The sequence below is a fragment of the Mus caroli genome, unplaced genomic scaffold (genome assembly GCF_978045245.1).
Source record: "Mus caroli unplaced genomic scaffold, Mus_caroli_1 scaffold_2, whole genome shotgun sequence".
Taxonomy (NCBI): domain Eukaryota; kingdom Metazoa; phylum Chordata; class Mammalia; order Rodentia; family Muridae; genus Mus; species Mus caroli.
The window spans coordinates 163,362,240-163,384,494 of record NW_028227257.1 but is presented as its reverse complement, the minus strand read 5'-3'; the positions used below and the strand labels follow the sequence as shown (position 1 = coordinate 163,384,494).

Genomic DNA, 22,255 nt, shown 5'->3' with positions numbered 1-22,255 from the left:
TTTAATGTACTTCTCACATCCCCCCAAACTACTCACTTCATATTAGCTGATTAGAGGCTAATAATTTATTACAAAAAGCCCTTTGAACCACTTCAAAGAATCTATTCTGAGTTAATTACAACTGCTAATCTCAAATTAGGGAATACTGTACCATATTAATTGTAAACATCATTAAACATGAGAACTTGAAGTTAATATATGTTGATATATTATTTAAGACTTCAGGAAACATCACTGCATTGGAAATAACCGTCCTCTGCATTTTTGTCATTGTATGAATTTTCACTAACTCACTAGTATCTTTTATAGTCTCACTGTATCCCACACTTGGAAAACTAAGAAATTACATTATCATATTTGTTATGCAGACTATCTTACTAGTTCAATAATTAAGAAAACTCTTCTAAATAAATCCTTTATTGTCGATTTAAGCAATTCTAAGAATCTCTCATTCCTGATGTGTTAATTTGGCTGTTTAAATTTTAGGGTAAAATTGCTTTTTATAAAACTATTGCATATCAGTGATCAGTGTTAGAAAAATACCCCATGGTGACTAATTAAATTAATTACATAAAATAGAGCTTTATCCAAAATAATACTTCATTCCTACATAGCCAAGTATATTTTGATATCATCTTGTTTTCAATTTATTTTTAATAATTTATAAAATATTTTTAATTTAAAAAACACCCTGAAGTTAACAAGATCTAATGTCTTTATATCCCACTGAACATCTATGAAGGTAGAATAGTGATTCTGAAGTTGTGGAGCTAGTTTCATGTTACAGTTTAAATAGTCTTAACTATTGGATATCTATCTCTATATATGTCCTTATCAGTTTCTAAAAGAAAAATGCCCCAGCCTTACGTAATAAGTCATTTGAATTCTGAACATCCATCAAAAACCATGCTTTTCCAAAAGGCAAAACTGTACCACAAAAAAAAAGGTTGATAAGACCAAAAACAATGATCTAAAACAAAGCTCTTCAAGAAACCTATAGAGAAATTTCTATAGCTGTCAGGATGAGTGTTACACACCACAGTGACACATGCAGAGACCCGTGATGACCGTCAACCAAAAGCCCTACCCAACTTACTAAATCTTTCCCTTCTAAAAGACGAATCCTGTCTGCCTCCTCTCTCCACATCTATTCTGCCTACTATTGTCTCTTAATGGCATCCACTACCCTCTGTGAAATATGACTTAGGAAAACATTGTTACATCTGACTAACTTCTCCATGATTTGCTGGCTTTCTCATTAAACAGTTTTGAATAGAGGTCAAATTAAGGGTATCACAGACCCACTTAACCAGCAAAATGCCAGAAAGGAACTGTCCCCAGAATGCTAAATTGGGAAACGTTGAGATAACAGCCATGTCGTCCCTCACGTCTACTGGAATTCTTTTCGTTTGTTATAAACTTGTCCTGTAAGGAGAATTTGTGATCTGTAACAGTTTCCCTCATGTCCTCTCCCTAAGGCTGCCTTTTGCTTCTATAGAGGCTCCTCTGTACTCCCTTCAGGAAAGAAATGCTTTCTATGGAGGAATAATTTCTATAAACTTTTCTTGCAAACCTTCAGAAGTACATAGGAAAAAATTATCCCAACGCTGTACAAGATGAACCTGTTAGCTTCCACTTCAGATGACAATACTCATGTTGCTTTGGGTGATGTCTGTTTCCATAGTGAATGGCGTGCATGAGGCTTAAGCAGGATTTCGTCTCATCTCTAATCTTGCTGTGAGTTCTTAATGGTTCTTCACTGGGCTGCAATAAAATAATCAGTTAAGCTTTAATGCAGAAAAGTTTCAAAGACACACCAAACACCACACATAATATGAACATTTTTTTTCTTTTAAGAGGTCAGAATCAGAATTTTAAAGTCACATTACTAAAATCTTTAAAACTTGCATTTCCAGCCAATTTAGGAGATGGGAGCAAAACAATCACAACTTTAAGGCCAGCCCAAGTTACAGAGAGAGCTTCATGCCAACCTGGACAACTTAGCAAGACTATGTCTTAAATAAACATAGAAGGATGGCTAGGAACACAGCTGGTTTATTACCAAGTTTGCTTGCTTCTATGCAAGGCCTTCTGTTGGATCCCATTGCTGACAACCATCACAAACCCTCACTTAGAATGCTTTCCTTCAGAGAGGACAAACAGAAGGCTAAGAACAGGGAACTATTTGCTTCCTGTGCAAAACAGTGTGGTAGGAACTGCTTAGTACACACTGATGCCTGCTTAGTACACACTGCTGTTGTTATGCTGGTTCTACACCAGGATAAGGAGATCCAGGGTAATAACATACCCTGGCAGGAAAAAAATCACCTCAAAACTTGCTGGGTGAACTCTTTAATGGACTTTCTGGCAAGCCACATACACCATTACTTTTGATTTAATGTGTCTTCTTTTCATTTGCATAAGAAGACAGTATAAAACTCATGTCAAATTTCCTCTAAAATTTTTTTATACTTTTTATTAGGTATTTTCCTCATCTACATTTCCAATGCTATCCCAAAAGTCCCCCATACCCTCCCACCCACTCCCACTTTTTGGCCCTGGCGCTCCCCTGTACTGGGGCATAAAGTTTGCAAGTCCAATGGGCCTTTCTTTCTCCGGTGATGGCACCATGGACTAAGGCTGATCTTCCTCTAAAATTTTTAAGCCCTGATTTTATCAGTTGAGCTTTTCTGTCAATAGGTCTAAACTCTGACTTGGGGAATTTGTTAGAAAAGGGTCCTTTGTGGGCAGTTTATTACGTTTCAAAAATACCTATTCTTTTTCGTAAATCCTAGTTTAAGTTTAATGTTGTATCATCATAAATTACAATTGAGTTCTGAGCTGAGATGGGAGATACCAGAAAATATGATGCCTCAGACCATGGGATGCTTTAGATTACAGGCACTGGGGAATCAGCAGAATCTGGAAAGAGCTCTTCTTTGAAAATGCTTTATTTACACAAAGGCTGGTTCTACCAAAAGGGAACATAGTTGGCTTCTACCATGTTATTTCATCAACGAAGAAGAGGAAACCAAACACCCAAAGCCAAAACAAACTTTGTCTGAGTCTGTTGTCTTTCTGAGTCTATATCTCACCACCCCCTCCCCCAGTAAATCATTTATTCTTCCCTAAAATTACCTCCATCTTGACTCAATACTTTGTCCCCTATGAAGGGGTATATAAGCCTTTAAATCCCACTTTGTTATTGGGCCCTCACTGTCATACAAAAGAAGTCAATGGCTTTAACTATCTGAATATACCCTTTAACCAGAGCCAGAGAGCCAGGCAGGATCAAACATCTTGATTACTATACAAAAAGGAAGATTGTACATGTACATGTATATGTATATGTATATATGTGTGTGTGTGTACACAAACACACATGTATGTATGTATGTATGTATGTATGCATGCATGTATCCCTTTCCTAAAGTTCTATGTGGAATGTACTAAGAATGGTTGTGATCAATCCCTGACACTATTAATGATACTCTGTTATGCTTGCAGATAGGAAAATGCTGTCCTCTGAAAGGCTCCACGCAGCAGCTAACTCAGATACAGACACCAATAGCCAAACAGTGAATGGAGCATGGGGACTTTTATGGAAGAATAGGAGGAAAGATTGTGGGCCCCAAAGGGGATGAGAACTCCACAGGAAGACCAACAGAATCAACCAACCTGGACCCTTGGTGCTCTCAGGGTCCAAACTAAACTACCAACCAAAGAGCATACACAGGCTGGACCTAGGCCTCCTCACACATATGTCACATATGAGCAGTTTGGTCTTCATGTGGGTCCCCAACAACTAGAGAAGGGACTATTCCAAAATCTGTTTCATGTATATGGGATATATTCTAGCTGGGCTACCTTGTCTATTCTCAGTGGGAGAGGAAGCACCTAGCCTTGCAGAGATTTGATGTGCCGGGGTAGGGGGATACCCAAGGGTTGCCCCTGCTCAGAGGAGAATGGGAGAGGAAGGGGTAAGGAGGAAGGCCCGTGGGAGAGGGTGGCCTGAAGGGGAGCAGTGAGGGAATGGATAGTGTATATGTAAAAAATAAAATAAAATAATTAAAAATAGAATAGTTGTGAAAGACTTTGACACTGACATAAAAAAATTGAGTATCTTATCAAATGCTTCTTTGTAACTATATTGTCCTTTGTTTTTTAAGCTATGCTGTAATTCTGCATGCTGAAAAAATGATAATAATCTAATTTTTAGGAGTGTAAATTATATCTTAGAGGACACAATTGATTATTGGCTCTGCATCCAGTTTTAAATTCATTTCAGCATCCCTTCCTATTTATGTATCTATGAAGACCATTCACCTTTGAACCAACTGCAACCTCTTACCAGTCCCCTCATTTACTGAAATATTTGAGAAGCACTTATTTTGTATTTTATAAGAATCACATATTTTTAACAATATATCAGTTAACAGTTATGAACCTTTTCATTTCTTTAACATTTAGCAGAACAATAAAGAACAGGGGACTCAGTGGAGAGCGAGCTCAGTTATGAAGCATCCGTATGACAATGCTTAGCATGAGTTGTCATAAACAGCCTCTCATTTGGGTTGTTTTCAAGCCTAACTTTGTTTTATTATTGGCAAGTGCTATATGCATGCATGTATGTACATTCACACATACCGCAAGCAATATATACACACTCAGGCAGAGTTAATTCATTACAGCTGCCAGTTCCTGTCTGAAAAGCAAAAATGGCTCCAATAAATGCAAAGATTTAATTATTTCTCACATCTGGAAAAACTTGAACATGAAAATGGATTTATTGAAGAAGCTCTTGGTTGGCTGTCAACACCCCATTCAGAGCCAGAGAGAGAGAAAGAGAGAACAGGCTTAATCACTGTTGGCAATTCCTTAACCCACTCAGAAATAGATGCCATGCCAGTTAATTTGTAACACGGTTTGTTTACAGGACTTCTGAGTTTTATGGAAGCACAGTAAAATAAATAATTCCATAGTAACTCATGTAAAAGAAACTGCTCCTCATGTTTGGTCTGGAGGACATTGTACATCAATCCTCGGAAACAGGGTGAAGTCCTCCTATGCAAAAACAGAGAGGCAGCCTTGAGGGAAGCACTTTGAGATCAGCTGTTAGAACAATGTTACACAAACACGGGAAAACTAGATGATGCAGCGCTTTTGGGAGGAAGTGTGAACTAGGAAAAGGAGGTAAGAAAGTTATGTGAGTGCAGAGTGAGGTGATTTCACAGAAACAAGGGAAAAACTGGATCCATCCCAGGAAAGAGCAGCTAAGCAAGAATTAAGCAAAGTGGTGCAGTAGAGGGAAGGGATCCAGAGAGCATTAGCAAAGACCTGCAAGCCAGAGTTGAGGGCCGGGGAGTTCAATCACACTGTCACCTACAACAGGAGCAAGGACAGGAAAAGAGCAGCAGTCAGAGACCTCAGGTTAGAGTTCCATGAGGTCACTGTATAGAAATCACTCATCCTAACATATATGTATATGCAGATATTATATGTATTACATATGTATGTGTGTATGTATCTATGCATAAAAGCTTAAGCTAGTGTGAGCCATGAACTTTTCATAAATAATATAATTCCCAGTCAATTAACTGTGGAAGCAGCAGCTCCTCAGAAATTCTATTCTTTCTGTGTGCCTTGAATTTTTAATTCTTACCCCTTCTTAGTCTCATTAGCCAAGCGAAATTACTCCTTCCATATAGTCTGTGTAATATTCACAATGCCTAGCAGTTGTGGCTAGCACCTTTAATCATATCACTTGGGAGGCAGAGGCAGGCAGATCTCTGAGTTCGAGGTCAGACTTGTTTACAGAGTGAGTTCCAGGACATCCAGGGCTATACAGAGAAATCCTGTATTGAAAAACAAAACAAAACACTTAGCAAGAAGTAAGTAAATAAAATAATCAGTAACACAGAGGGTAAAAACTAGTCTAACTTAGACTGGTTCTCTCTCTCTCTCTCTCTCTCTCTCTCTCTCTCTCTCTCTCTCTCTCTCTCTCTGAAATTCTATTGTTTGCTACAAGTGTTTATATATAAGGAAAAGGTTTGTTCTCATGCCCTAGTGTTATGTGGCATTCATATGGGTGTGTGCATGTGTATTGTCTTTTGTAAGCCAAGTGCTACCTTAATCTATCCAATCAATGAACAAAATTGACTAAATCTAACCTCATCTTAATTCAGACTAGACACAGTAAAGTGTTCAGAGATGACACTAACCCATGGCAGCAATGTTGAGTGATGCTATAGTAGCACTATAAGACTAGACACTCTTAACCATTTTTCAGTTTGATTGCATATGCCTTCATCTAGAAAAATGCATTGAAGATTAACCTTTTTAATAATTTTGGCATTCTAAAAGGCAAGCAATAAAATACCTAATTGACTTTAGCTTTCAGAACTATCAAAATCGGAGTCCTCTGTATGGAAATATATTTTTATCAAGCATTTAAACTTTCATTATAGTGAACTAAAGTTTAAATGAAATTTTAATTAAATTCAATGAAGGCACAATTGCATAATTTATTTTTAGTGATAATGATATTTAAAATACCAGAAATTCAAGATATTGACTCTTTAATTCTCTATCTACCTAAATAGCAAAAAATTCAAATAGTAAATTCACTTTTAATTCATAAGACTAATTTTAAAATATAATTTTCAACAAATAATAAACAGCTAGTTAAAACTTTAAAGCCACATTGCAAAGCAAAGTCACAAGACAATATGAGACTTTTGGAGATGCTGATCTCCATTTAGAGAACAGAAGAATTTCACAGAGATCAGACTTTCCTATAAGTTTCCAATACTTGACAGAAAAGATCTTGAACCATGGGCATCAGTTTTTCACGACATACCTAACTGCTCTTAATGGAGCCAACCAAATGGATAGATGAAGACTGCTAATATATATATATATATATATATATATATATATATACATATACATATACATATACATATACATATACATATATATGATCTATATGTGTGTATATATATATATATGATCTATATGTATATATGTGTGTGTGTGCACATGCATACATGTGCAATGAAGAACATTGACTTTAAAAGCAGCATCTCAGAAAAATCACAGTTAGCATCAATTTGTATTTGCTCTGACCCCAGCACTGCTAGATTCTTGGAAGAATATGAATTCTATGTGGAAATGGAAGTGGGCAGTGGAGAATACTTAGACAGCCTCTTCCCTCTAAGTGTATATAAAATCCCATTTAATCCTTCCAGCATTCATTTCACAGATGAGGATGCTGGAAGCTGCTATGGTGACTCACCCAAATTCTCACGATAAAAGATGCAAACCCAGGTTTTAACTGCTTCAATGTGTGCAAAACCTATTAGCCTGAACAGCAGTGAACATTCTGCTACTTTGATTTCTTTCTATCATTTCTTTCAATTTCCAACTTCAAAGAATTGTCTTTATTGATGGTTATTTTAAAGAGATCATGCTTTGTGGGATGGAGACAATTTGGTCACTATGATCTGTGAGAACAACTCTGTAAGAATTAGAAGCAATGGCAAAGGGGCAACTATTATGAAGATGCTTGATCTGGACAAAGCCTAACTGGAGAAAGTTTCATGTTTAGTGAGAAATATATTTCCAAACACTAGTGGACTGGTAAATGTTTAACATTCATCATCTCTCCTAGGGTTTATATTTTTCCAATAAGAAAACACTTTTAATCTTAAAGAGACATCAAGTTTATTAGCATAATGGCAGACTAAGGATGAAATGTGCATTCTAAGCTGACAACTCCACATCACAGTAATTAACAACAAAATTAACATCTAGCATTATGTGGACCAAGAAATGCCAATCAACCAGAGGCCATTCTTCCAAAGTTCACGTTTTATAGTTTGAGGAGGGGAGGGTCAGTTGGTTGGTTGGTTGGTTGGTCGGTTGGTCAGTCAGTCGGTCAATTGGTTAGTTGGTTGGTCAGTTGGTTGGTTGGTTGGTTGGTTGGTTGGTTGGCTTTTGTTTTTCTGTTTGTTTCTGTTTCCCTTGCAGTGCTGGGGACAGGTTGACTTACATATTCAAAGCACCTACTGCTGCATCCAGGTTCCTTTTAAAATTTTCTTTTTAATGTTCTGATGGCCTCACACAGTCACACAGAAAAGCCTTGAACTTTCAATATGACTCTCATTGGCCTCAAACTTGTGATTCTCTTGCCTTAAGCTAGGGTTACAGGTATGAAGGGATTACAGATGTGAACCAGGGCACATGATTCAATTTTCCAGATTTGGCAATGGGCATTTTAATGTATACAATTATAACCCTTCTCTGTTCTTCTCTTTCTCTGTTGATGAAATAAATCTAAAGGGCAGGATTTCAAAATAGCTTAAATGCCATTTTTGCTGTTGATAAACTAAGATCAACCAAGCTTGTAACTGGTACATTTATCAAAAAATTTAGATGCATGTTAGAGTTCACACACACAAACCAATCAAGCAGAAACTAAGTTAAAGATTGGGTCCCCAATCCAAACAGAGTCTGCCCTTTGTATACAGCTGTTCCCTTAAATTCTCTTTAAATGGGTTACAACACCTAAAAATTGGGAATAAAGGAAGTGTCTGTCCACAGCAGTGTCATAGCAGTGACTTTTATACTCTGTACTGTCCAATATACATAAACTAAGAAGTATAATGGACGATAAAGTGCGACAATTCCACTGATGTATGGAGGCTGGACAGCTAGCAGGAGCTCACTCCAATATAGCTGTGTAGTAGAAGCTATGCTAAACAAATAATTCTTTAATTTGCAGCTTTTTAAAATGCAGTGTAGGATAAAAATGAAAATCTTATTTAGCGTTATAAATAATTTTTTAAAATGTTGCCTTCTAATTGTTATAAATCTAACCATTTTAAAGGCACACCGAAACCACTTTTAGGTTTTCCATGGCATATTATTCAATACTTTTATGCTTTTTAAAACACAACTGTACCCCCAAGAACCTCTGAGCTCAAGCTTTGTATTGATGTAAGGTCAGCTGAAATGTTCTTTTCCTTGGCACACGGTGAAACAAAAATTGTTGTGTATCATGATAATAGATTTGGATGGTAGGTGGGTACTCTACTTCTATGCAACATTTGCCTATAGATAGATAACTACCTGGGTTTTGGAGCAAGACTGCACTTGATACATTACTTTAGCATATAAAACCATTGTACATGTTATTTTCATCGAAAGTCCTTAGGGACTGCATCTGAACAGAGTAAAGAGCTGAATAGTTTTACCCCAGAGTGTTCTTCAGTGGATGGATGGGTTTGCTGGTTTGTTCAGGGCTGGCTTAGTTTGGGAGATTGACAGTCCCACTGCATGGCCCAGATTGGCTCTTAGTGGGTGGATTGTCCTCAGCTTCCCAAGTCCCAGCTGGGGTTGTAGAAGGGCGCCAGCACACCCAGGGAGTTGGGGATTTAAAAAAATGTATAACAATGTACATTTTTAACAAATTTCACCAGATGTTTTAAAAAGATGTTCTGACCAGAAAGCCAGGTAGACCCCAGACTTGTAACCCAGGATTCTACATGCAGAGCAGCAGGATCAGAAGACTCAAGAAGACAGTTTGAAACAAGCCTGTGATACATGAAACATGATACATGCCTCAAAATTAAATTTTATAAGGTCAGCTGACTAACAATCAATGTGGATAACTCCAGAATGTAGAAGTTTCTACAGCATGATAAAGTATATTATAAAATTCATTTTTCTGGGATAGAGTGCAAAGAACTTTATGATTTTTGAAGGCATACTAGTTCTTTTAACTAGTTCTGTATGCATTTCTTGACAGATTCAACTAACTTAGCATTACTTACTTTTCCAGAACATGATAATGGTGAATGTCTTGTTAAAATAAAATATTTTAGCTTAAATATTATTAGGTGTGTATGTTTATAAGGACCAAGGGGCATACATCTGCTCCCAGGAGCTGGGGCTATTCCACAGCCCTCTGTGCACCTTCCCTGACAGGGGACAGCTTGTCTCCAGGGAGTGCTCTGGCCCCAGGACTCAGGGGAGATTGCAATTTTCTTTCAAGTGACTCTCTACGGTGGGCCCACTCAGTAGCACACAGGCAACAGAGTGGCAGAGCAGCTGGGAGAGGGTCCTATGGGCTTACATCTGCACCCAGGATGTGGGGCTGTTCCACAGCCTTCTGTTCACTGATCTTCAAGGGGAGAGCTTGCCTGCAAGGAGTGCTGACACAGACTTACAGAATCACAGGAGGAACAAACTCCAGCCAGAAACAGCAAGAACATCTAACACCAGAGATTACCTGATGGCAAAAGGCAAATGCAAGAAACATACAAACAGACCAAGACTACTTGACATTATCAGAGCACAGTAATCCCATCACAGCAAGTCCTGGATACTCCAACACACAGGAAAATCAAACTTCTGATTTAAAATCATATCTCATGATACTGCTAGAGGATTTTAAGAAGGACATAAATAATTCCCTTAAAGAAATACAGGAGAATACAGCTAAACAGGTAGAAGCCCTTAAAGAGAAAACACAAAACTCCCTGAAAGAATTACAGGAAAACACAACCAAACAGGTGAAGGAATCGAACAAAACCATCCAGGATCTAAAAATGGAAATCACAAAGGGAGACAATCTGGAGATAGAAAACTTAGGAAAGATGCATAGATAGAGCATTGCCAACAGAATACAAGAGATAGAAGAGAGAATCTCATGTGCAGAAGATTCCAAAGAAAGAATTGACACAACAACTAAAGAAAATGCAAAATGGCAAAAGATCCTAACTGATAACATCTAGGATATCCAGGACACAATGAGAAGACCAAACCTAAGGATAGTAGGTATAGATGAGAAGGAAGATTTCCAACTTAAAGTACCAGTAAATATTTTCAATGAAATTATAGAAGAAAGCTTTCCTAACCTAAAGAATGATGCCAATGAACATACAAGAAACCCAAAGAACTCCAAATAGATTGGACCAGAAAAGACATTACTCCCATCACTTAGTAATCAAAACACCAAATGCACAAAACAAAGAAAGAATATTAAAAGCAGTAAGGGGAAAAGGTCAAGTAAGATATAAAGGCAGACCTATCAGAATTAAACCTGACTTCTCCCCAGAGACTATGAAAGCCAGAAGATCCTAGGCAGATGTTATACAGACCCTAAGAGAGCATAAATGCCAGCCCAGTCTACTATACCCAGGAAAACTCTCAAGTACCATAGATGGAGAAACCAAGGTATTACATGACAAAACCAAATTTACACAATATCTTTCCACAAATCCAGCCCTTCAATGGATAATAAAGGGAAAACTCAAACACAAGGAGGGAAACTATGCTCTAGAAAAAGCAAGAAAGTAATCTTTCAACAAACCTAAAAGAAGATAGCCACATGAACAGAATTCCAACTCTAACAGCAAAAATAGCAGGAACCAACAATTACTTTTCCTTAATATCTCTTAATATCAATGGACTCAATTCCCCAACAAAAAGACATAGAATAACAGACTGGCTTCATAAAGAGGACATAATATTTTGCTGTATACAGGACACCCACCACAGGGACAAATACAGACACTACTTCACAGTGAAAGGCTGGAAAATAATTTTCCAAGCAAATGATCCCAATAAACAAGCTGGAACGGCCATTCTAATAGTGAATAAAAACAACTTTCAACCTAAAGTTATCAAAAAAGATAAGGAGGGACACTTCATACTCATCAAAGGTAAAATTTACCAAGATGAACTCTTAATTCTGAACATCTATGCTCCAAATGCAAGGGCATCCACATGCTCAAAACACACATTGCACCATACACAATAATAGTGGGAGACTTCAACACCCCACTCTCATCAATGGACAGATCCTGGAAACAGAAACTAAACAGAGACACATTGAAACTAACAGAAGTTATGAAACAAATAGATTTAACTGATATCTATAGAAGATTTTATCCTAAAACAAAAGTATATACATTTTCTAAGTACTTCATGGTACCTTCTCCAAGACTGGCCATATAATCAGTCACAAAACAGGCCTCAACAAATACAGGAAGAATCCCATGCATCCTATCAGATCACCACGGACTAAGGGTGATTGTCAATAAGAACATAAATAATAGAAAGCCCACATACATGTGGAAGCTGAACAACACTCTATTCAAGGATAACTTGGTCAAAGAAGAAAGAAAGAAAGAAAGAAAGAAAGAAAGAAAGAAAGAAAGAAAGAAAGAAAGAAAGAAAGAGAAAGAAAGGAAGGAAGGAAGGAAGGAAGGAAGGAAGGAAGGAAGGAAGAAGAAAGGGAGGGAGGGAGGGAGAGAGAGAGAGAAAGAGAAAGAGAAAGAGAGAGAGAGGAAGAAAGAAAGAAAGAAAGAAAGAAAGAAAGAAAGAAAGAAAGAAAGAAAGAAATTAAAGACTTTTTAGAGTTTAATGAAAATGAAGTTACAACATATTCAAACCTATGGGACACAATGAGAGCACTCATAGCTCTGAGTGCCTCCCAAAGAATCTGGAGAGAGCATACACGAGCAGCTTGATAGCACAGCTAAAAGCTTTAACACAAAAGGATATAAATTCAACCAAGAGGAGTAGACAGCAGGAAATAATTAAACTCAAGGCTAAAATCAACCAAATAAAAATAAAAAGAACTATACAAAGAATCAACCAAACCAGGAGCTGGTCCTTTGAGAAACTCAACAAGATAAATAAACCCTTAGCCAGACTAACTAGAGGGCATAGGACCAGTATCCTAATTAACAAAATCAGAAATGAAAAGGGAGACATAACAACAGAATCTGAGGAAATTGAAAAAAATCATCAGATCCTAATACAAAAGCCTACACTCAACACAACTGGAAAACCTGGATGAAATGGACAATTTTCTAGACAGATACCGAGGTACCGAAGTTAAATGATAATCAGATAAATGATCTAAACAGTCCCATATCCACTAAAGAAATAGAAGCAATCATTAATAGTATCCCAACCAAGAAAAGATAAGGACCTGATAGGTTTAGTGCTGAGTTCTATGAGACCTTCAAAACGGACCTAATTCCAATACTCCTCAAATTATTCCACAAAATAGAAACAAAAGGTACTCTACCCAATTCATTCTATGAAGCCACAATTACTCTGATACCTAAACCACACAAAGACCCAACAAAGAAAGAGAACTTCAGACCAATTTCCCTTATGAATATCAATGCAAAAATACTCAATAAAATTCTCGCAAACCAAATAAAAGAATAAACCAAAATGATCATCCATCATGACCAAGTAGGCTTCTTCCCAGGGATGCAAGGATGGTTCATTATACAGAAATCCATCAACGGAATCCACTATATAAACAAACTCAAAGACAAAAGCCGCATGATCATCTTGTTAGATGCTGAGAAAGCATTTGAAAAAATCCAACAGCCTTTCATGATAAAAGTCTTGGAAAGATCAGGAATTTAAGGCCCATACCTAAAAATTGTAAAAGCAATATCCAGCAAACCAGGAGCCAACATCAAACTAAACAGAAAAAAACTTGAAGTAAACCCACTAAAATCAGGGACTAGGTAAGGCTGCCCACTCTCTGCCTACTTATTCAATATAGTACTTGAAGTCCTAGCCAGAGCAATTAGACAACAAAAGGAGAACAAAGGGATAAAATTGAAAAGGAAGAAGTCAAAATATCACTATTTGTAGATGATATGATAGCATACATAAGTGACCCCAAAAATTCCAGCAAAGAACTCCTAAACCTGATAAACAATGTTCGCAAAGTAGCTGGATATAAAATTAACACAAACAAATCAGTGGTCTTTCTCTACACATAGGATAAGGAGTCTGAGGAAGAAATTAGGGAAACAACACCCTTCACAATAGTCACAAGAATATAAAATACCTTCTGTGACTCTAACTAAGCAAGTGAAAGATCTGTATGATAAGAACTTCAAGTCTCTGAAGAAAGAAATCAAAGAAGATCTAGGAAGATGCTCATGGATTGACAGGATCAATATAGTAAAATTGGCAATCTTGCTGAAAGCAATCTACAGATTCAATGCAATCCCCATCAAAATTCCAACTCTTCACCCAGTTAGAAAGGGCAATTTGAAAATTCATCTGGAAGAACAAAAATCCTAGGATAGCAAAATCTATTCTCAACAATAAAAGAACTTCTGGTGGAATCACCATTCCTGACCTCAAACTGTACTACAGAGCAATTGTGAATAAAAACTGCATAGTACTGGTACAGTGACAGACAGGTAGATGAGTGGAATAGAATTGAAGATCCAGAAATGAACCCACACACCTATGGTCACTTGATCTTTGACAAGGGAGCTAAAACCATCCTGTGGAAAAAAGACAGCATTTTCAACAAATTGTGCTGGCTCAACTGGCGGTTAGCATGTATAGGAATGTGAATTAAGTCACGAGCTTCGGGGGTACTGGTTAGTTCATATTGTTGTTCCACCCTTAACCAGTACCCCCCCCCCCAGCTCGTGTCTCTAGCTGCATATGTATCAGAAGATGGCCTAGTCAGCAATCAGTGGAAAGAGAGGCCCATTGGTCATGCAAACTTTATATGCCTCAGTATAGGGGAACGCCAGGGCCAAGAAGTGGGAGTGGGTGGGTAGGGGAGTGAGGTGGGAGGGTATGGGGGACTTTTGGGATAGCACTGGAAATGTAAATGAAGAAAATACCTAATTAAAAAAAAGAATGTGAATAGATCCGATCTTATTTCCTTGTACAAAGCTCAAGTCCAAGTGGATCAAGGCCTCCACATAAAACAAGAGACACTGAAACTTATAGAGGAAGTGGGGAAGAGCCTCGAACATCTGAACACAGGGGAAAAAATTCCTGAACAAAACACCAATGGCTTGTATTGTAAGATCAAGAATTGACAAATGGAACCTCATAAAATTACAAAACTTCTGTAAGGCAAAGGACACTGTTCCTAAGACAAAAAGGCCACCAAAAGATTGAGAAAAAATCTTTACCAATACTAAATCTGATAGAGGACTAATATCCAATATATACAAAGAACTCAAGAAGTTACACTACAGAGAAACAAATAACCCTATTTAAAAATGGGGTACAGGTCTAAACAAAGAATTCTCAATGGAGGAATTCTGAATGGCTGAGAAGCAACTAAAAAAAAATGTTCAACATCCTTAGTCATCATGGGAATGCAAATCAAAAGAACCCTGAGATTTCCACCTTACACTAGTCAAAATGGCTAAGATCAAAAACTCAGGTGACAGCAGATGCTGTTGAGGATGTGGAGAAAAAGGAACACTCCTCCATTGCTGGTGAGATTGCAAGCTGGTACAAGCACTCTGGTAATCAGTTTGGCTGTTCCTCAGAAAATTGGACATAGTACTACTAGAGTATCCAGCAATACCACTCCTGGGCATGTACCCAGAAGATGCTCCAACATGTAGAAGGACACATGCTCCACTATGTGTATAGAAACCTTATTTATAATAGCCAGAAGCTGTAAAGAAACCAGATATCTCTCAACAGAGGATTGATGCAGAAATGTGGTACAGTTACACAATAGAGTACTACTTAGCAATTAAAAACAATGAATTTATGAAATTCTTAGGCAAATGGATGGATCTGGAGGATATTATCCTGAGTGCGGTAACCCAATCACAAAAGAATCCACATGATATGCACGCACTAATAAGTGGATACCCAAGATACAATTCGCAAAACATGTGAAACTCAAAAAGAAGGAAGACCAAAGTATGAATACTTCAATCCTTTTTAGAAGGGGGAACAAAATACCCATGGAAGGAGTTACAGAGACAAAGTGTGGAGCAGAGACTGAAGGAATGACCATCCAGAGACTGCCCCATCTGGGGATCCTTCCCATATACAATCAGCAAAACCAGACACTATTGTGGAGGCCAAGAAGAGCTTGCTGACAGGAGCCTGAAATAGTTGTCTCCTAAGAGGCTTTGCCAGTGCTTGACAAATACAGAAGTGGATGCTCACAGCCATCCATTGTATGCAGCACAGGGTCCCCAATGAGAGAGCTACAGAAAGTACCCAAGGAGCTCAAATGGTTTGCAGCCCCATAGGAGGAACAATAGTATGAACTAACCAGTAACCCCAGAGCTCCCTGGGACTAAATCACCAACCAAAGAAAACACATGGTGGGACTCATGGCTCTAGCTGCCTATGTAGCAGAGGATGGCCTAGTCGGTCATCAATGGACGGAGAGACCCTTGGTCTTGTGAAGGTTCTATGTCCCAGGATAGTAGTGTGGAAGGGTCAGGAAGCAGGAGTTGGTGTGTTGGTGAACACAGGGAGGGGATAGAGGATAGGGGGTTTTTGGAGGGGAAACCAGGAAAGGGGATAACATTTGAAATGTAAATAAAAATATCCAATAAAAAATACCACCCAATGGGGCATGGGAATCAAACTCTGGGCCTCTGGAAGAACAGCCAGTGTTCTTGACCACTGAGCCAACTCTCTATCTAACCTTGTGTGCTGAAATCCTAAGACATGTTCAGTAGCAACTTCTACAAGAAAGTAGATTTCATGATGCCAAGTTGTTCTCAGAAAATGTTGGAGTCTGTCTCTGATGTTCTTTTAATTAGTAAGAAAGGCTATTTTTTTATGTCAAGTGTTTATGTTTCTGTTTAATTCAGTAGAGGGTTTTGTAAGTAGATTCAAATTTATCTTAACATATAAAAAGAGAGGGAACAGAAATATTCTTAAGGTAAAATTAAATTCTTTTCAAGTGGGAAAAAATATCACCCAAAATAAGTCTTTTATAATTTTTTAGGGGGGTTGTTTGTTACGGTGCAAATGAATTCTAGAGGAAGAAGAGACATGATTATATTTGGGAAACATGATTTGTCATTCTAGATTTCTGACATTTCCAATACACTGGGCTTTCCCTGCAACTTAGTATGCACCGTCATCAATAGTCTCTCTACAAGGACTCTGTCCCTAACTATATGGGCTGGGCTTCAGCTTTTTTCCATGACCCCCTCAAATTCTGAGGCCTCCAGAAAAGCAGAAACACCATTACCAATGTCCTCTTAATCTCTGAGGATTTAAGGGCTTTTTCAGCCAAATCCCAAACACTTCCACAATTCTGTGAAAAATCAACCCAGTCCTATCAAATTAGACACAGCCATTCTCTACTTTTGGTGCCAATTTCTGTAGTGGCTAAGTCTTTCTTTCTGTGATGAACATCTGCGATCAAAAGCAACCTGGGAAAGAACAGGGTTATTTGACTTACAACTCTCGCATTTCATCACTGAGACAAGTCAGAACAATAAACTCAAGGCAGGACATAGAGGCAGGAACTAGAGAAGAGATGATGAGGGAACACAGCTTACTGGCTTGTTCCCATGGCTTGCTCAGATCCTTTATATTTAATACATGCAATGCTCATAAATCCTAGGAAATGAATTCATAATTGCAAGAGTGAAGCCCAAAAGAAGCCTCAAGCCAGGATATCCTACATGATTATATATCACTTCATTATAGACTCATGGTATGTATTCAACACTGTGAACTTGTACAGCTGAACTGTATTTTTATTAATTAATTAAATTATTTATTTACTTACTTACTTTACATCCCAACCAGTTTTCCCTCACTCCTCTCCTCCCACTCCCCCTCCTCCCCACTCTTCCTATGTTTCTCAGAAAACGGGAAGCTTTCCATGGATATCAACCAGCCATGGCACATCAAGTTCCAGTGGGATAGGTCCATCTTCTCCTATTGTGGCTAGACAAGGCAAACTAGTTAGAGGAAAGGGATTCAAAGGCATGTAACAGAGTCAGAGACAGTCCCTGCTCCCACTGTCAGGTGTCCCACATGAAAACCAAGCTGCACAGCTGTAACATATGTGCAGAGGGCCTGAATTGCATTTGCAAAGACTCCCTTTGTATTTTGACTATAAATCAAATGTTAAGATCTGTACATAGCCAAGGTTTGTTCAGGCCTGTAATCCTAGCAACTGAAGAAGCAGAGGGAAAGGGGTCTAAGTATCAGGCTACATGGGCTATTTAGTGAGACTTGGTCTCAAAATACCACCAAAACCGAGAGAGAGAGAGAGAGAGAGAGAGAGAGAGAGAGAGAGAGAGAGAGAGAGAGAGAGAGAGAGAGAGAGAGAGAGAGAGAGATTGGTAGTTTATGAAGTACAACATTTCTAAAGCCTATTTCCAGAACTAGCTCTGCTGGATTTGTAACCTCACACATCTGTAATCCCAACACATAGGAAGAAGGAAGAGGACAGAAGTTCGATGTCATCCTCATCTACCTAGTAAGTTTGAGAGTTGTCCCCCCAAAACAAAACAAAACAAATAACAACAACAAACAAACCCACACATATAGTCCAGCTGTTGTGGTAAGACAACTACAAAGGCATTCTCAGAGTCCCATTTTAAAGCCCACTGTACTCAAACACGTGAAAGTGTGTGGGTAGATTCCACAGGCCTTTAACAGACATGTATCCTCAAGCCATGAGAATGACCATGGATGTAACTACACTTGGTGTGTTCATGCTTCTGTATTCGAAATGAAAATAAACAAAATTCATGGGAGATTAAATTCTGGTAGAGCAAAAGCACTACCTTGAAAAGCTTTTAAGCATTTATCTCCACAGAGATTTCATGGGCAGTTCAAATTTGGTTTTTTTGTTGTTGTTGTTGTTTTTGTTTTTTTAGAAAAAAGACACTGTTCAAGGCTATAAAGAGCTGATATTTATCATAGCATTCAATCTGTTGCAAAAATTTCTGGCACTTTGACACAGTATAACAATATAGTATTTTCATGTCTTCAAAACTAAGGAAATAGTTGCCTTATTAGACATTAACATTATCTTCCAATTTAATTACCATTGTCTCTCATGGCTAGCATAGTAATAACTTTATTATACTTCAAGTGATATTTTAGTTAAATGATTTATGTTAGTAGAAATGTGAAAACCAAAAAATAACTTTCTAGATTAAATGAGATGACCCACACAATTATCTTTATGTGAGCTCTGTTTGATGGTTTTAGTGATATTAACATCCTGCAAAGGAATATTTTAAAATCTCTGGTTTACAACACAAATCAATGACATATAGAGGTCTGAAATTTAAAGAGGTTTATTGGTTATGTATATATTGTGATCAATATTTGGTTCAAAACACCAATGTTTAAACTATGTAGTATAAATCAATTATGTTAAACATTTGCAAGAAATAGAAAAACTGAACTGAATGAAATTGAGCCTTCCTCCAAAAAGTGTTATAATGTAATGACTTCTTCATATTCTCCAATTGGAATTGTTCTATATCTGTCATACAATGAGAAAATATAATGATATCATCCAAGCCCAGAGTGTGGTGAGACCTCAGAGAATGGAGAAAAACTATTAGGAGGACTTTGGAATTTCATGCACAGGTTTTAATGATGACTCCACTTCTCTAAATAAAGAAAACTGCTCAGCAGGCACCATGCACACACATGCAATGACATCACACACGGTGACCCCACAAGGGGCAAGTTCAGCATGGCATTGGGAAGATGTAAGCAGAAAGAACTCATGAAAATCAAGCAAGATCGCTTCAAATGTCAAGCAGCCATTTTTTTTTTGTTTTTGATATTTCTTTTTCTTTATTACGTATTTTCCTCAATTACATTTCCAATGCTATCCCAAGAGTCCCCCATACCCCCCCCACTTCCCTACCCACCCATTCCCATTCTTTTGGTCCTGGCATTCCCCTGTATTGGGGCATATAAAGTTTGCAAGTCCAATGGGCCTCTCTTTCCAGTGATGGTCGACTAGGCCATTTTTCGATACATATGCAGCTAGAGACAAGAGCTCCGGGGTACTGGTTAGTTCATCATGCTGTTCCAACTATAGGGTTGCAGATCCCTTTAGCTCCTTGGGTACTTTCTCTAGCTTCTCCATTGGGAGCCCTGTGATCCATCCAATAGCTGACAGTGAGCATCCACTTCTGTGTTAAGCAACCATTTTTATAAGTCATTCCATCAGAAACCTTTGACATTTTAAGCATGGAGAAGCATCCAAGTTCAATATAGAAAAACAAATCTAGCCACCTGCGTAGGAAGGATGCATGAAAGGAAAGAACATCAGTGGGCCCCTGATTTTACAACAGTGCATGTAAAGGACTGAGACTGGTAACACGGTCTATTAAGGCTGTAAAGATGAAAATTTAAGATCATTTAAGGATGTGTGAGACATGGAGTAGAGAGCAGAGAGAGAAAGGAATTAAGAGTTGTTCTCAATGGAAGGGAAAGGGGCTCAGGCATAGGCATCCTGAGTCTGGGACAGACTTTCATGGAACACTAGTCACCCATACAAACATGAAGTCATTACACCATGGAAGTGGCTGGAAGAGCCACTGTCAAGTCTTAAAGCAGGCACAAGCAACCATTTTCAGTAGCATTTCATCAAGAAAAGCAATCCATGCTCAAAGGGAACACAGACTCCTTCACACTGACCATAAGAAAAGGAAGACTCCTGAAGCAAGATCTGCCCTGAGACATGATTTTCAAAAAATAAGCACTAATAGAATAGTTCCTTAAAATACTTATTGAAAGACCATTATGTAAATTATTAGCTTGGAAAATAAAGGGGCATAATAGAGCACAAAGGGCTTTTAAAGCCTGTCATAAATTCCTGATTGGTAATAAAAACAATAAATGTTCACAATTTACCGGGGAAAAGTGCAAATGCATCAACTCCAAGGATTACAAAATTTTTAGAGAATTGCTTAACAAAGGCCTTTCCAGGATCAAATGCTGTATTTTATGAGCTTTTGATCACTACCAATAGCACATCAACTTGATTGTATTAAAGACTTTCTCTTATCAAACCATCCTTGATTCCTGGGTTAAATGCTGATTATGCATAGTAAGTTTTTCCTTGAATGGACATGAATGCAAGGGTGTTTCTACACAAGCAAATCAATAAATGTAACATCACATTAATTGGCTCAAGGATGAAAATGAACTGGTCATCTCAAGAAGTGTAGAAAGGGCCTCACAAATTTCACATCTCTTCATGAAGGAAGTCCTAAAGAAACTAGGAATAGAAAGAATATACATCAACATAGCAAATGCTATGGTGTACAGACTCCAAGTATATGGCTCTTCAAAAACTAAGTGACTGAGTATGCCACTTCAATTATAAAAGGGGGGAACACTCTGCATAAAAATAAGGATATTTGACTTTGCTACTGGTAAGAGGAATGCACATTAAAATATGAGGTCCTGTTTTGCAACTTTTGAAATAGCAGAAATTCTAAAACTTTGAATATATACTCTGTCCCTGAGATAAAGGAATGGCCAAAAAAAAAAAAAAAAAACAAATTGTCACCTGAGAGGCTCTGCCAGAACCTGACAAATACAGAAGCAGATGCTCTTAACCAACCATTGGACTGAGCATGGTGTCCCCAATAGAGGAGTTAGAGAAAGGACTGAAGGAGCTAAAGGGATTTGCAGCCCCATAGGAAGAATAACAATATCAATCAACCAGACCCCACCCCCCAGAGTTCCCAGGGACTAAATCACCAACAAAAGAGTACGCATGGAGTGACCGGTCACATAGCTCCATCCACATATGTAGCAGAGGATGGCCTTGTCAGACATCAGTGGGAGGAGAGGACCTGGATCTTGTGAAGGTTCAATGCCCCAGTGTAGGGGAATGCCAGTCTGGGGAAACAGGAGTGGGTAGGTGGGTGAGGGAACACCCTCATAGAAGCAGGGAGAGGGGACGATGGGATAGGGGTTTCTAGAGGGAAAATCTAGAAAGGGGATAACATTTGAAATGTAAATAAATAAAATATCCAATAAAAAATGAAATTATGTTATTGACTAGATAACATAATTTACTAGAAAGATCTGTGATCTTATGAAATGAAATAAGTTAGATGCAGAAAGATAAGTATTTCAAGTCTTCTCTTGATAAAATTCCTTATAGACAGAAAAATATAAAGACTCTTTATGTGTGTGCATGTGCGCTTGCACATACACACACACACACACACATCAATAGAGCAAAAGAGAGACCAGAGAAGAGAGGAGACTAGATAGAGGAGAGAAGAGGAGGAGGAAAAACAAAGAAGGGAGAGGAAGGTTGGATGTGATCAAGTACATAACACATTAGAAAAAAATTGTCTACATTATGCCCAAGACTGTATAATGAAAATATGTTAATAAAGAGAAAAATCCAAAGAGAAAAAATTAACAGTTGGCAAAATACTGTCATCTAAAATAGTGGAAT

The 22,255-nt window shown here is 38.0% G+C and overlaps 1 protein-coding gene across 7 annotated transcripts in view; it reads right to left on the bottom strand.

Moving 5' to 3' along the window:
* The window catches only part of Nebl (nebulette), a 382,963-nt gene that overhangs the window by 128,268 nt on the left and 232,440 nt on the right, over window positions 1-22,255 (bottom strand). For 4 of the 7 annotated variants that reach the window (XM_085835164.1, XM_085835168.1, XM_085835166.1 and 1 more), the window contains one exon: window positions 1,574-1,764. The exons of 2 other annotated variants lie outside the window; for them this stretch is intronic. The gene's annotated coding sequence lies outside the window, so the exon portion shown is untranslated. Of the gene's footprint in view, window positions 1-1,573; window positions 1,765-22,255 lie in introns of those variants that run through there. One more of the 7 variants, XM_085835165.1, reaches the window with a different exon arrangement.